The following is a 16,094-nucleotide window of genomic DNA, read 5'->3' on the forward strand; positions in this document are numbered from 1 at the left end:
TCCTCATCTTTATTTTGTTCGCACACACAAAAGGAAAAAAATACCCTATAAACTAGGAAAATTTATAAAATATTTTTAGAATAATCCTTAATGCCATGAACTAATATTTGAATATTTTTGCCAATAATATTCTTTACTGTTAACAGCGACATATTTTAATGGCTTAGCTCTTGAAAACACCCTCTATAATAGGCCTTCATTAAATGCCGGGCTTTCCACGGACATTTCTCGAACGTTTTCCTGGGTGTAAGAGTATATTATTACATGCAGGCCAGTCTTAATGAATGATAACCCCTATCATTGACAACCTTACCATACTAGTAAAGGTTGACTGTTTTGTCGATAAAAAGGTAAAGCCTTATGCGCTCAGTTTGGATAAGCGACGTCGATATGGTGATGACAATGTTGATACAGGATCATATTTGAGGAATGTTACAGAGCTTACGGAGCACTATGAGAAATCCCAACAAAACTAAAAAATCTTTCCTAAGTGTCCCAGGTTCGAAAGTAAAAATTCCCAAAACATTGGTCATTTCATTAATATCGAAGGGCATTGCAAAATATCTGCAATAATCGAACGTGGCTAATGATCAGAAACATTGATAGGGATCGTATCTCTACAAATGTTTAGTCTAAAACATGAAAGCCGTCATGGTAAATGCTCTTGGTGATGATGAAACCACTTCCCTGTTACCTCACATTTGATTATTATGAGTAGGTAAACGGTTTTAATTCATCTGCAGTACCATGTTTTTACTCATTGAATTGCATAGGAATTGCCTTTAAGACTTCAGACATAAATATTAATGCGGTCCAAAGCTGGAATATAGTATTCATAATTTGTTACTAATACTCCACATATTCTTCCAGAAATGTGTTAAAACGCAATTTTCGAGTAATTTTTTGTTTTCAAATAGTATGGTAGTCATGAAGACCATATTCCATGATGATTAATATTGCCATACTAGAATGGGGAAATATGAAATAATGGCACTAAAATAAATTATATTAAAACCATATTCTATGATTATCAAACTTAAAAATGCAGGCAATTCATCGTTAATAAGGTTAAAATAATAGAGTTATGCTAATAATGAACCAATTTGTGGGACGGTGAGTGACAAGAGGACAACGTTACTGTAATTAAAAGTAAATAATCCCTTAATTGCTTGGACTCAAAGCTCCCTAGTATCTCTCAAATAATCTTCCTTTTTGTATGCATGCAACGTCATGAAATTTTAATTAACCAAGGTATATTGCAAGGAGTTCAATGACTTTTGGTTGGTGTAAGGAATTGAAAATGATCGCCCAGATTCCAATTATTCAACAATATTAATTTATTAAATGACGAAAATTATCATAACCTCAAATATATCCGTATCCATCAGATAAATGCATACTTTATTGAACGGAAATTATATTTCCGATTTAATTGGTGTTTGTTAGAAAGCTTTTCGTGCATTTTACGAAGATATTACTCTGTGTTTCCTTTCACCTCCTTGCAAAATCTCGGAAGATTCACGGAATCGCCTAAACAAGCATATTAGAGAACCTAGCGGTGAATAGTAGGAAATAAGGAGACCACTATTTCAAGAGAATTGAGTTGGTTTCTGTAGGTTTCTATAGATATATACTTATAATCTACTGAATTAGTATTTCGTTTTAAGTAATCTCATTAGCAAACTGTAAGCATCGATTTGCTCATACCGTTGATAGTGAATATCAGGGTGATTTTTTTGAAAGGAGTAGGAGTGTATGTTGCAATTTCGTTTTATTATTGTTTTGTTTAGCTCCCGTTTTGAAATTTTTCCTTTTAATAGTTATGTGGTTTGCAAGAGTAGATACCACACTAGGTTCATCTAATTTTGTGTGGTCAAAATTCTGTCCATATATTAAAAAATTATTATTAAGGTTACCTATTGTTTTCGAAATTTTTTTCTTCTACAAAAATTGAACATTGAGTTGAAATTCGTCCTACACTTATCGTCCCGTTTATTCAGTTCTTCGTCAAATTCCAACCCTACATTTACCATAAAAATATTCCTTGTTTTGGATATCAACTTTTAGTTACTATCCAGACAGAGCGACTTATTGAGCATGAAAATATTATTCATGGCTATGCCTCAATATTAAGAATTATAATTAAAAATATAATGGGTGAAATATTTTCTAACTATTTTATGGGAAAGAATTATTCTCTAAATAAATGTGTTAATCAAGGACGTACTCGTATTTTGAGTGGAGTGGGTGTACAGAATTCTTGTGGAGGTTTTTGGGAACACATTTGTGTTTTTGGTTGTGTTGAACTTACTCCATAGTCCGAATTAATACAATTTTATTTTGAGTGCATGAGAGTTGGTTGGTTTTACCAGGATATGAGAAATATTATACAAGGTTTGTATAAAAAGTATCGGTAAACATTTTTTCTTGACGTGTTTGTAAAGTGCTGAATCCAGACCGACGCGTCATTTAAGTTTGCGCATGAGTGCAGATGGTATAGGCATTAATAAGATGACCGTGTACACTATTATCGTTGACAATGTGGCGATGCGAAAGATCTGCGCTAAACTCGTCCCGAATGTCTTGATGGATGACCAAGAGCAGAGTCAAGTGTCTGCTTGCAAAGACCTTCGACAACGTCATCGCGACGATTCCCCAAGCCCCTTAGCCCCTTGCAATCCCGACTCGGCACCAGGACACTGTTTCCCTTTCCAAAAATGAAATCCTCCCTCGAAGGACACCATAATGGGACCCTAAGTGCCGTTAAAGAAACCTACACGTGTACCCTTAAGGATACACCTACCAGGGAGCCTTCGAGTCGTGGAAAAGCAGCTGGCAAAAGTGTGTCGACGCTCCAGGGATGTCCTTTGAAGAATTTGTCTGAAATAAATCTATTTTCATGAACATTTTTTTGATACTTTTTATGGAAACCATGTATCTGTTTACGCGAAATAATTCTGAGGATGGCCACTTTTCGTGTGGATGAGCGGGTGTGAATGTAAGCCGAGGGGAGCCAAGATGAGAATCATCCAAAGGACTTGGTACACAGTTCTACCCGTCTATTCCCAAATTTTTTATTTTATTCCCCTATTTATTTTCAGCGTTACCTCATTCCTTAGCATTATTTGGACTCTCCTTTATATTCTAGTCCTTCATCTTTCAGTTAATTTAATTATGAAGCCGTAGAGGGACGGAAACGGTATTGATTTACGCACATGTGTGCGTAAAGTTCGCATGAACCGAGGCACGATTTGGTAGGAGGTTACATGGCTGTCCCAGAGACAATTATTTCAAGGGTCTAGTATTATGTATACACATATGCATCGTAGAAATTAAATTTGAGCGTAAATTTCTGGATGTTTTAATTAATTTTCTTGCTTTAGAAAGGCGGACTTGTTGTTTGCTTCAATGAAATGTAGTTGTAACCTTTTTATTTTTAAATTGAATATTTGGCTCCAGGAAAGGCATTTATGGGTTTCCCTTCCCTTTGGATGAATGCCAGAACGAAGCTACTCTCGTATAAAATATTAAATTCTGATGCTCTAAATATCACTCAAATGAACTATGCTTTTTAAAATTTAAATTTAATGATATTGATGATAATTAACTCGTGTTGCACAATTGGCAATTTATCGTCGATTAGAAGGGGAATATGAAAATGGAGTAAAGCATGAAGTTCATACCTGTATTATCCGTTACGCCTGGGGGTGCGTGGCATGACAATGTGCTGAATGATCGCTAACAGAACACAAGGTCGTAGTTCAAATGCGGTTGATTATCTCAGACTACATCCTCTCAATATTCTCCTGGCTGCCACCACGTCCAAGGAAACCGCAGGAAAATCTAATCTGCCAACAGAGAATGCAATAATTTTACTCGCTATAGAGCTTCAAGTGAGGTGAGATCAACCCTAACCTGTCGTTCTAATTTACGGGTTGATTACCATCGTTATCTGTTTGGCTCAACTTAGGGTTATAGTAGCCTTCAAATTGACCGCACCGTTTTCGTAAACCGAACAGGTTTCCATGTTTGATCATTGAATATTTTCTTAGCTTGAGCGATATTTAAATTGAAACACCGGAACCACTTAAATCTTCTTAGTGATGGTTGATCCTAATTGTGAAGTTTAAAAATGTTGATTGGATCTATTATCATAAATAAATCACTCCAGATCCTGCACGATGATTTTTAGAGATTTATTCCTACGCCAGAAATCAACTTTCGAGGTCACAAAAACACAAGCGAACACCAATAAATAATTTATAAATTAAAGAAATAAATAAAGAGACTTTACTTACACTATATTTTCACGGACTCTTGCTAGGAATTTTGGGCCTCAGTGAGGGAATAAAGCTATTAAGTCACAAACGTAAAAATTGGCTTGCAAAGAGTGCACGTAAAGGGCTAAACTGAGGGCTGAGGTTATAAAATTCTTCTCATAAAAAGTTCAGGTCGATAAAAAAATCGTTCAGAATAATACTACCTTCCAGTTGCCGATTGAAGAAAAATCTATTCCGTGGCAGGAGCATCACGGACGCATTATTGATGGGATTTACCTAGCCACTACACAAATATCAGAAATACGAGTAAATGCTTCCCTCATACGAATAACCTTCAAGTTCATTTCAGATGCATCGCACAACAAATTCTTTGAAATGGTTTGAAAATTTGAGAAAGTGAAACACACATTCATTTATGCGAGCAACCCTTTTCATGTGAAAAGGTCTCTATTAGCGGCTTCCAATCTCCCTTTAATGTTAGCGATAAAGGCTGCATGGCTTCCAATTTTCCACCACGTAGCTAGTTTTCTACAACTGTTTTATAGAACAACCTACGCAGGGGGGACTCGGAAGCCATGCAAGCCTTTATAATTAACACGCCGCGAAAGCCTTCACACCAACTTCAATGTTAGTGTTAATAATGCTGTAAAATACTTTCCTTGTATGTTTAATGAGTAAAAGAACCCCCCATATTTCATTAGAATAACAAATTTATGCATCACAATATCATTTTCTCTTCTCGCTTAATTTTTTTCTCTTACATTTTTATATTCAATAGCAATCATTAATATACTCTTGAGGATTCAATTGAGGTTTCAAACGAGTAAGAAACTATACGGATAAGAGACATATAAAAATTGGAAAAGTGGACCAGCAAATAATAGATGCATTTTCCAAAATGGCGCTGGAGGAGAATTCTGAATATTAAATTGATCGACGGAGCGATGAAGTGTATAGAAGAGGAAATGAAGAAAGGACTACATTGATAAATCTACAGCAAAGATGAACTAAATAGATTGGACGCACCTCGAGACTCAATGGATTAGTTAGGAACATAATAGAATGGAAAATTGAAGGGAAGATCCCGGGAGGAAGGCCAAGAGAAAAGTTCATAGGAAAAATTAAAATACGGTTTAAAGCAGAAAACCTAACAGGGAGTGAGAGTATGTACCTACTTGTACTGAATAGAGAAGGATGAAAGGTTGAAGTTAACCAATATTAGGATTGAAATATTGATGATGAAACTACATTAGAAAATAAAGTATTTTTTAAAAATTTGAAAAAAACCTATATAAATTTAAAACAACGAACACGTATGATTTTAACTCTGGTTTCTGTACTCCTTAATTCATTTTAATAGATATTTTACCTGTACTTTTGCTGTAATTGCAAGAATCATACTACCATAAGGAATATTATCATTGTCTCTTGAACATAATATTGAGACGGCAATAAATTATGGGCTACGTCAGTTGCAGCTGGTATATAAATAAATGAAAATAAATGCATTACCATTAGCCATAAGAAGAAGAGAAACTAAATATAGGGGAGAATTCGATACCACTCGTAAACCACCACAACAAAGAAAAAAAGAATCTTCAGAGTTAAATGTTTTAAAAATAGGTATTTAGAATTTAAGTACTCACTTTTCAACCTGCAAGGATATCTTTTACGAGAAAAATATGTTGATTCGCTTTTAGTGTATACCATTGCTGCCCTGTCTAGTACTAAAAATAGACATGTTTACTGCGATGGGGTTCCTAATTTTGCAAGCAGCAATGATGTAAAACTATTGCTTCCGAAAAAACTTATAATTAGTCAGTTATAAATGATCCCCTTGTTATATTTTCTGCTGGAACACACCTATATTGCTCCTTTCTTAAGTGATCGAGGAAAGAGCATCCAAGCAGGGATGGAGTTTGGAGACTTTTAAACTGTGGAAACGAAGAAACATTTAGGCAATAGAGAGGGATAGAGAAAAAGGGGAAGAAACCAGGGTTACGTATGACGGGAACAAGGGAAATTCTATCGGCAAATTTCGAAGAGGGAGGAAGTTGAAAAGTGGATGGAGGAGATATAGGTGGGTAATTGGATTTTAGCGACTGATATACTGAGAAAACTCAGGTAAGCAAGGAAAGAGTCAGGAAATACCCAGATAATTGATATTATGAAAGGTGTGAAGGAGTTTAGACATTTTGAGCGACTGAAGATGAATGTAAAGTGATATATCTCGAGGTTAGAAGAAATTCCAAAATGGCTTTTAAGCAAATTCCAGGGATCTTCCTAAACGAAAATTTTATGGATTAATTAACTTTGGTTACTCGTTTTGCTTGTACAATCATTTTTATGTCTAAAATTGTTATTTTATTCAATTTTATACAATTTATTTTTATTTTCCTTATTTTATTATTTATATATTTTATTAATTCAAATCGTGGTACATTAGTTAGTAAGTTAAATGTCATGTTTAAATTGTTACGGTATAATTAGAATATTTATTTACAATACAAAAATCAATTTAACATATCAGGAAAATGGAAAATGTTCAAGTTTATGACATAAAGCAAAATATTAAAGAAATAAAAATGTATGAGGGAGGTGATAACAAATATTGGCGAAAGAAGGCAAGCAGCTATTTGGTAAAAAAAGCAAAATTCCCAATCCATATTTTGTGTGGACTGTTCGTTTCTGACTCCAACTGTTTTCCGTACGAGTAGATGCTATACAAATTATTGTTAAGGGTATGTATGACGGTCTTAAGATTTTAAGTATGGGCCACATGCCTACGATTAATATAAAATTTGGGCTCGCTCGAATCTACCAAAGTCACAATAATGAAAGAAGAGGTATTAGGTATATTTGGAAAGCTAATTTATTCGCTTCTGCTGAATACAGAAATTTAATAATGGGCTTAATAATAATAATGAGTTTAACGGTAAATATAAAACGTGGGCTTGTAGCTGTGTACCAAATTCATGGTAATGAAAGAACTTGTTTAAGATATAGTCAGAGATGTTAATTTTTGTTTTTGTTAAACGAAGAGCTTCACTAATGGGCTCAATGATAACAAAAATCGGGAGGGTCAGGGAATTCGCATTTTTAAAATTTTTTTATTCTTGAATATTTATGTAATTTTTTCTATGGGTTCTTGGTGGGTGGGGCAAGGAGTAAGGAGGAAATCATACGTTTTAATGTCCACTATCTTTGGGAATGGGAGCACATGTGGTCAGTTTTACTCTTACTCTTGAGAAGGTGATCATGCCATGCCATGCAATAGTGAAAAAGATTCATAAAAATGTGGGAAAATAAATACTTAATGCGGTATTAAACGAAGAGGTCTCCGATCCTCCCGGTATAGCTTATAGAGAACCGGCATTTTGAAGGTTACCTCCACCTTCGACTTTGGATGAAATGTGCCCGAACCATAAATTCAGCCATAAATTAAATTCCTGCCTCTGGCGTGCTTCATTCTGTTGGAAGTCAGAATTAGCCTTCGAAACGTCGGAGTTCATGAGTGTTACACGATAGAAATCTGGTATTTACTCTCATTCTCTGGGAGATTCTGAGATCCTTTGTAACATAATTCATTTAAAAATAAGTGCGAAATATCTAAGAGCAGTATTCTAATTACGATTTAAAACGCCAAAGATATTTTTACAGGCTTTTCAGTAGAACTGATATTTTCCACTCCCATAGAGAATTATTGATTATTAATACTTAATCTTCAAGTACAATTAGAGGTATTTGAAAATGAAGTCCTTTAAACATTTGCAGTTTTCCTTTTGTGTCAACTGTAATAATAAATCTTTTATTATATTAAATATATTTTCCTTTAGGTATACCTATTTTGATGCATATAGGTTTTTTAATAATTAGGGCTTTCATTTTCAGCTTGGGAAAGTCTGGATAAAAATTAATATCGTACTCAATGATAAGCCCACGCTCCAGAGAAAACAAGACCGCTCCTTTTTGGGGGCCATTAGTTCAATTCTCCTTTAATAAATTTCTTTCCATTCAAAATCTTCTGTATCACTATGAGTCCGTTATCATTATTTACTATAACGTATATAAATAAAAACATTCACGTCTATTTGCGAGTTGAATATGTCATGCATTGTACTTTAAAGTATACCATAAATATTTTCATTACAAAATTTTCTTATCATTCCCTTTGAGATCATCAACAAGGTTTAAGGTGCATAAAAACTAAAGCTATCAATGAACTTCTTACGTTAAAAACATGGACGTATTTTGTGGTGATAGTCTGTGAATAGATGTTTTTTTCACGGAAGCGGTTTTCGCATGTAACTAGCTTCGCCACGGGTTTAAAATAATTTTAAGCTTTTTAAATTCTAAGAACTTTGGTCCTAATGATATTATTTTAATTGTACTATTAATGACAAAAACTAATCGCGAACCGTCAAAGATCTCTATAGTGGGGGGATGAGAATAAGTCGTACTTAATTAATCCAAACCTAAGCCAGACACCCAACGTTTCCGTGTTTCTATGGTTAATACCGATATAATATTCGAAATATTTTTTGCACAGTGACCATGATAAGTAACAAACTAACATTAAAAAAATGAATTTGAGCCTTGATAGAGGACAATAAAATCCATTTAATGATAGAGGGGCTCAACCTGCGGCAGGGGATAAATGACAGCGATTACAAATAGCACATATTAATTAATACCTATATGAATTGAGTGCAAGGGAGACTTGAAAACTGATTGTAAAAAAAATAAAAATAATGAAATTGATATGATTCAAATCATAATACATAGAAATCCTTAGCCACCAAGTAAATAGAGAATATAAATAATTTATGCTGGATGATTACATTTTAATATCATCGTAAAAGGCAAAGGCGTTGATAATGTGATGAGACTGCGGGTGGTATTTTACTTGTCTCTATTAATGATGTATATATATATATAAATAAATATAATATATAATTAGGTATGTATGTATATGTGTATATATATATATGTATATACATGTGTGTGTGTATATATGTGTGTATATATATATATATATATATATATATATATATATATATATATATATATATATATATATATATAAATACACGTGCATACATTTATTCATGACTTACTCATACAGCAGCCATAAATTTCACCAAGAAACTTTCACCTTGACGTTTGTCCTTTATATATCGTGACGGCTTGGATTTTTATGACGTTAATACTATCGTAATTGTTAATATATGAAAAGGACAAAAATTCTTCTCACAGCCTCAATGTCTGGCAAAATAATCTTCGTCACTTCAAATTTCTACGAAGCTAACAGAAAGTGGTTGCAATGGAAAATAAAGATAGTTAGCAAAAGTTGAAGAGCTCAACATAAGCAGGCTAATAATGATAATCGGCAGAGGGCGTTTAAAAAGTTATCAAATGATATTTTATCTTTTCCCGTTTTCAGGATTTACACACCCATACTGAACAAAACTTTATATTTTCTTGGTATAATGTTTTTATTTGCATAAAGATTTCTTCATATTTTATGCCGTGAAGAGAATATTTCAGAATATGGCAAGAATTTAAATTTGTAAAAATCATTCACCCTTCCCACTTGGATTTATACCCTGGAATTCTAGCTGTTTAATCCGTATTAGCGGATGACTGCGTTTAAAGTCACTATCTTCCCCAGTTTCTACGAACATATCATGATCCAAATATGAACTTTTATCAAATAAAAAATTGCGTTTATGGGTTACGCTGTCGTACTGAGCTCTTCGTTTCACTCCGGTTTTTGAGATATCTACAGACATTCTGCTTAGAATTCACGCTCACACCTGTGGCCCCTGGGGAAGGGGTAAAATAGTGCGAAAGGAGTCAGCATGCTCGCCGATATCTATAGAAGAAAATATAAATATTTGTGGTTCATCTGGGTTATCTTCTCCGTGGTTTTCCGTGTTTAAAACACATTTAATTAGATGCGTACTATTTTGTACGACAGTCTTATGCCAAGATATTTAATCTTTACCTGATGAAGAGTGTTCATACGAAGAAAAATATTGATGACGGGCCGGAACACGAATCTGTGTTCCCCGAAACAGGTGGATGGAGGATAAAAAGAAAGAAAATACGAGTCTCAAGACGCAGACTGAGGGAATCAAAGTGGTAGGAAAGCGGGATGAAGAGTATCCAAGATCCGTTCTCGGCATCCCCCCATCCAATCTCGTGCGAACTCTAGCGGCAAGTGGTGGAAGTGAATGCGCAGTCAAAACATCCTTCAACTTCGACACCCACCGGCGTGGCGAGAGGTTCGGGAAGTTCCTTCTTCCATGGAGAAGGTTGGGAGTTGAATAGGTGAGGGAGGGCTGAGGATGAGGGCAAAGGACCCCTCTCCCTTTCGGGTCCAAATACCCCCAACACGCTCCGTATTATTGAGTGTGTTTGCCGAACGTGAACTCAATCCAGAGCGCTCGAACGTTATATCAGTAGCGGAGGAAAAAGATCTCACTTCTCCTTCTCTTTACCTTTGGGAGACTTCCTCCACACATCCTGCTACTCTACCGACTCCAGTCTCCCGCCGTTCCTTCATTTCCTCCACATGTATGGCAGAGTTCGGGTTGCACATTCACAGTCCTCAGACCTCCCGCAGCTATTCCACTTCCTCTTCTTCCAACTTGGAACTGGGTATTACATTCATTGCGACGGAATTCCGGATGATCGAAATTAAAGCACATATATAATAATTTAAGGACTTGATAAAATACGTGAAAGAACATTTTAAGCCTGATGGAAGAAGATAGTTAAAATAGCCGGAGAGAGATTGAAACTGTCCTCTGTGTGTACTGAAATGGAATATAACGAAGAGTCTAGACGTTTAAATTTCACATATTTAATACAGTATCAGAAGGAATTATGAGCTTGGATATTATCATTAAAGATAACATAAGTTTGCGGCTTAACGGGCATTTTCGCTGATGTAGCAGCGAAAACTCTTTTGTGGTAAAGACGCTATAGATGGCGAAACGGTTGGGGTCGTCATTTTCCTCACCGCTTTCTTCACATTTATTGATACAAATTTTCAATTGTTCTCCAAACACTTTTCTCATCTCCGTTAGCCATATTCGCGAATCCCCAAATCGTTCCACCCATCAGCTTTAAAAATCTTTGCCTAAATAATCTACATAACTCGTTATTACACTGCAACCGTCACCGATTGAACTCCATTGCGATAAATCTTATAAAACGAACATTCTATCTGCTTCAAACAATCCTCCCCATCACCATAACTGGATTGCACCATATTTTATACGCCCCAGTAAAAAAGTAATTGCTAAGAAGAAATCGACTAAAGTGGTCCCTTTGTGCTTCAACTTTCCTTTCAGCGCTAATTTCTTCTTAATTAAAATTTATTTTATCTTAAAAATTATCAGGGCATCATAATCGTATCTTAAATGCAATAAAATATTAATTTAAGAGTTTTATTTTTTAACCTCTGAAAAATTTCAACTCTTGATTTTTCTTTAAGGAACACATTATTTGATGAAATAATCAAAGCATTTTACAGACTCGCACTACGCGCCCTTTTATTCAAACCTCTTATTACCGCGCTTGCTGGTTTTTATTATACTGACTGTAGAAACAGAATTTTCTTAAATCTTCTTAAAGGCCAGCGTCTGGTAACAGAAATTCCACTAAAATGAGAGAGAAGACTTGGAAACACAAAGTGATCTAAATATAAAATGTTCCTTGCTGCTCAGTGAAGTGAGCTCTTCTCTCATTAAACTTATTAAGACGAAAGCCAAATATTGGAACAACGTCGTCAAAACAAACAAAAGAATATGCAAAAATCTACAAAGAAGGTAAAATAGTGGAACAGACGTTTTTCATCTACTACATGGCCAATAGCATTTTGAGTGTCCATTAATTTCCTCGTAGTTTGACGGGAAGGGAGAAAGAGCTTAAAAAAGTATAATCTGAGATCAAATTTAAAATTTAATGAGACTAACACATTTCATTCATTCTTCAAAATTCGATAATTCTGTTTTTAAGTAATTATTAAATATGAAAATAATAATATGTCTATCGCACTTTATGGCAAATAATTACTACGAAAATACATTAATTTTCTTTCCGATAAACAACAGAGTAATATTCAAAATATGGAGGAAGGAATGGTCTGTTAGGATTCAGAGAAGGGACAATAACATATAATGCCACAATATTGATGAGATCACTAAATAATAGGAACATCAGATTAAAATCACATTATATTTTTTGTTCCGTAGATTTTAAGAAGCCGGTTGATAGGATTAATTGTGTAGAATTAATGTGATTATTACAAAAGATAGGAGTAGAATCGGGGTGTAGCCGACTTACCCGTGACCCGCACGTATTAAACAGCTCTGGTGTGGGGAAGAATGAATAGTCAGATTGGGAAACGTTAGAAATAGATAATACACTCAAATGACCAATTATACCTGTGCTTTTCAACTTATATAATAAGGAAATGGTAAGAATTACATTGAAGTAACTGGAGATAGAATTGAAAGTCAATGGGAAATTCATCAAGTGACTATAGCTTGCAAGTCCCTCGCCAGGTACTATGTTACATCAAAAATAGTAATAAAAATATAGAGTATATATTCAGATAAACACAGCAATAGGAATATAAGAAGAAGAAGAATTAGACAAACAAACCTTCACTAGAAGAAGGAAACTAGAGACAGATACGTTGAGAAAGGGGGTTAACCAGAAGACTCGATCAAACTTTGATACAGAGTTTGGTTTCGTAAGAGCTGGAAACTTGGCCGTTGAAGCTAGATGATAATCGTAGATTCAAAACTTTGGAGATATGGGTGTAGAGAAGGATGAGGAAGGGAAAATTGACGAATATGAAATGAAACAAAGATGCACTATACATAGTGGGGGAGAAGAGAATGTCGTTGGGAGAAATCCAATGGGGGCAGGAGAAATGAATGCGGGGCATTTTGATTGGCCATGGATTGCTGAAAACTGTGATAGACGAAAATGACGTTGGTGGCCCCTTCGTACCACGACGTGAGGTGGTGGTAGGAAGAGATGGATATACTAGATGGATTGGAGATAATATGTATGTGGAATCGAAAAAACAGTCTATTGCAGTGAGGGTGTCCGCTTTCGTCTTTTTAGCCAAAGGTAAGAAATGTAGAAGTGTGCAGCCTGTGCCCAATCAAAACTAACTGAAACGGTTGACGTATAAATAAATATGAAATTATTGGCACCAAGATATCACACATTAAAACCTAGAAATATCTGGTGAAATATCTTTTGAAAAAATTGTCAAAACAAGTTTAGTGTACTATGAAAACAGTTCCGAAAAATATCAAAGCCGGTTCTTTTCTTAGTGAATTTTTCCCTCTCTACGATAAGAGTAACTTAGCATCATAATTTTCATGCTTCTTACAGCCTCAAAATCAGTCTGAATAATTTTATCAGGTTTTTTTATTTTAAAAGATACGTAGGATGAATTTGCTGTTCCTAATTTCGCAATGTACGGATTAATCAATCATCACTATGGTCAGTTGGTAAACTATGGTTACTGGCCTTCCCATGTATTTTGTTTGGAAGGCCATCGCTGTTTCCAAATTAAATATCTCGATGACCTACGAGATATTTAATTTGGACCATGGGATTTATTGTTTATTCCCTTGTCTCTGGAATCATTTTGAAACCTTGATCAGTATTTTCTTAATGAAAGAAATATGAGCTACTCGAGCAATTAATCACTAATGTACCACGTAACGAATAATATAATGACTTAGAGTTTACTACTTTTGAAAGTTTAGATTGAATAACAGCAGTGTGAGGGAATGGAGAGAGGACTTTCTAGTTCGACTATCTCTCGGGAGTTGGGGAGTTAAAGTGTGGGTTAAAAGACAAGTTCCAAGAAAATCAGTGTAATTAGTATAATTAGATTGTTTAATAGTAGGAAAGAGCCATTTAACATTGAAGTAGGAGGGGATGAATCAGGAAATTTTGCAATAGTTCAAGTATTTTTGCAGGATTATGGAGGATAATGCGCGCCCTGAAATAAATGGCATAGATGCAGTGCAGGGAAAGAATCATATAAGTCAATAACGTATTTACGGTCAGGCAACTGAAATTTATAAAATTAAAAAAATGAGACGTAAATATTATTATGAAAGTTTAAATACGGAGTTCTCATTGCGTGGTTCTAAAATAAGGCATTAGGAAAAAAACTAGTGTGAATCGGAAGTGTTTAAAAGTTGTTCAAAGTAAATTGTTTTGTTTCATTATACTTACCACTTGATATTTCATTTGATTTTGCTTCGCATACTTTCATACAAATAACTTATCTTACCACCATCTTGTTGAATGCCCAATCTACAGAAGGTTATCATCTTAAACTTTATAAACTGATTAACAAACTAATTTTCATTCACAATGTAGGCCTTGACAAATAAGATATTGTTTCGAATCCATGGACTGTGTTCAGCCTGCGCGGGACAAATATGTACATAGTATTTTAATACATACTCTCTTTCCTCAAGCCTTTACTTAAAATGGAGGTGTAATAAAGTAAATTTTCATTGAATGACCTAAAAGATTACATGGATTTTCAAATCTAAGACTCAAAACAAAAGCTTGGGATGAAGTGCAATTTTTCACCACTCATAAAAGCATAAATATTTTACAATGAGCATATTGAAATATATCTATTTGAGCATATGGAAATTTAATATTTACATAGCATAAAGTACATATTTTCACCTTGACTATCTCCTTGTAATTTTAACGACGTTATTTTAAATATGTTAAAGCAACAAAGAAATTATTACTCGTCTGATCGCTTTTACCTAGGGTTTAAATTCTACATTTAATTGGCTTGATTCATCTCCAAAGAGGTCTCAGCCATCAAAATCTGATTTAAATGAAAATTACGGTGTTCAAAACTCAATTGAACCCATGAGTAAATTGCTTTTTCATTTTACTCAATAAAAAAAAATTTAATTCCTCAAGTGCAAGAAGGCCTTCGTTGGCAATTTAAATTAAATACAAAGCCATTATTATTACATAGTGAATGGACTTGGCTGTCGCTTGGGCGATTTCTGTTTGCTATTTCTTCAAAAAAAGAGGTGATAAATATTCTCCTTTCAAATTGAGCTCGTAAAAAATGATTCTTGACTTCTTCCTTCCTCCTTGCCTCTTATGGGCTTATTCTCTTTGGTACAAACGCGTTTATTCACCCCTGGTGTTTGGGGGCGTTTTTCAGGGTCGTGAAGAGCAGTGGGGCAGGGGTTAGTAGAGGGGGGTGAGGGGGAGGGGTCAGACTTCTCGAGGCGCGTAAAAGCCAATCAGTAAGGTTAAAAGGGTAAGGAATAGAAATAAAACAGCAAGGAAGGGATCTTGTAACACGAAAGGAAATTTCACTGGGAATCCTGAAAATGAGGCTCTCGCACGACGAGTTTCCTCCCTTTCCCTCTTTGACTCCTAACACACCTTCCTCTTTCCTTCGCTCAGCTCTCCTCTGTCAGAACTCTACTATAACTTAAATTGGCGTTTAACTTCGTGTACATGCGCTTCTTTGCCACACCAAAAGCCTCCTCATCCAATTAAATTTGTCAATACCTGGGTGCGATGCCTCCCGGCATCCACGCACGACCTTCGAGGATTGTGTTGTCGTTAAAGAGAAGTACAAACTAATGCGGCAGTGTCGCATTCCGTCTTCATGCTACTAGCAAGTGAGAATGCTAACATCGCACGGAGCCGGGTGACCTCTACTGTTAGGGTACCTACTCGTAAATGGAGGACAGCGCTTAACGTGCTTCATATCGG

The sequence above is a fragment of the Hetaerina americana genome, unplaced genomic scaffold (genome assembly GCF_022747635.1).
Source record: "Hetaerina americana unplaced genomic scaffold, ioHetAmer1.1.p SCAF_9, whole genome shotgun sequence".
NCBI lineage: Eukaryota > Metazoa > Arthropoda > Insecta > Odonata > Calopterygidae > Hetaerina > Hetaerina americana.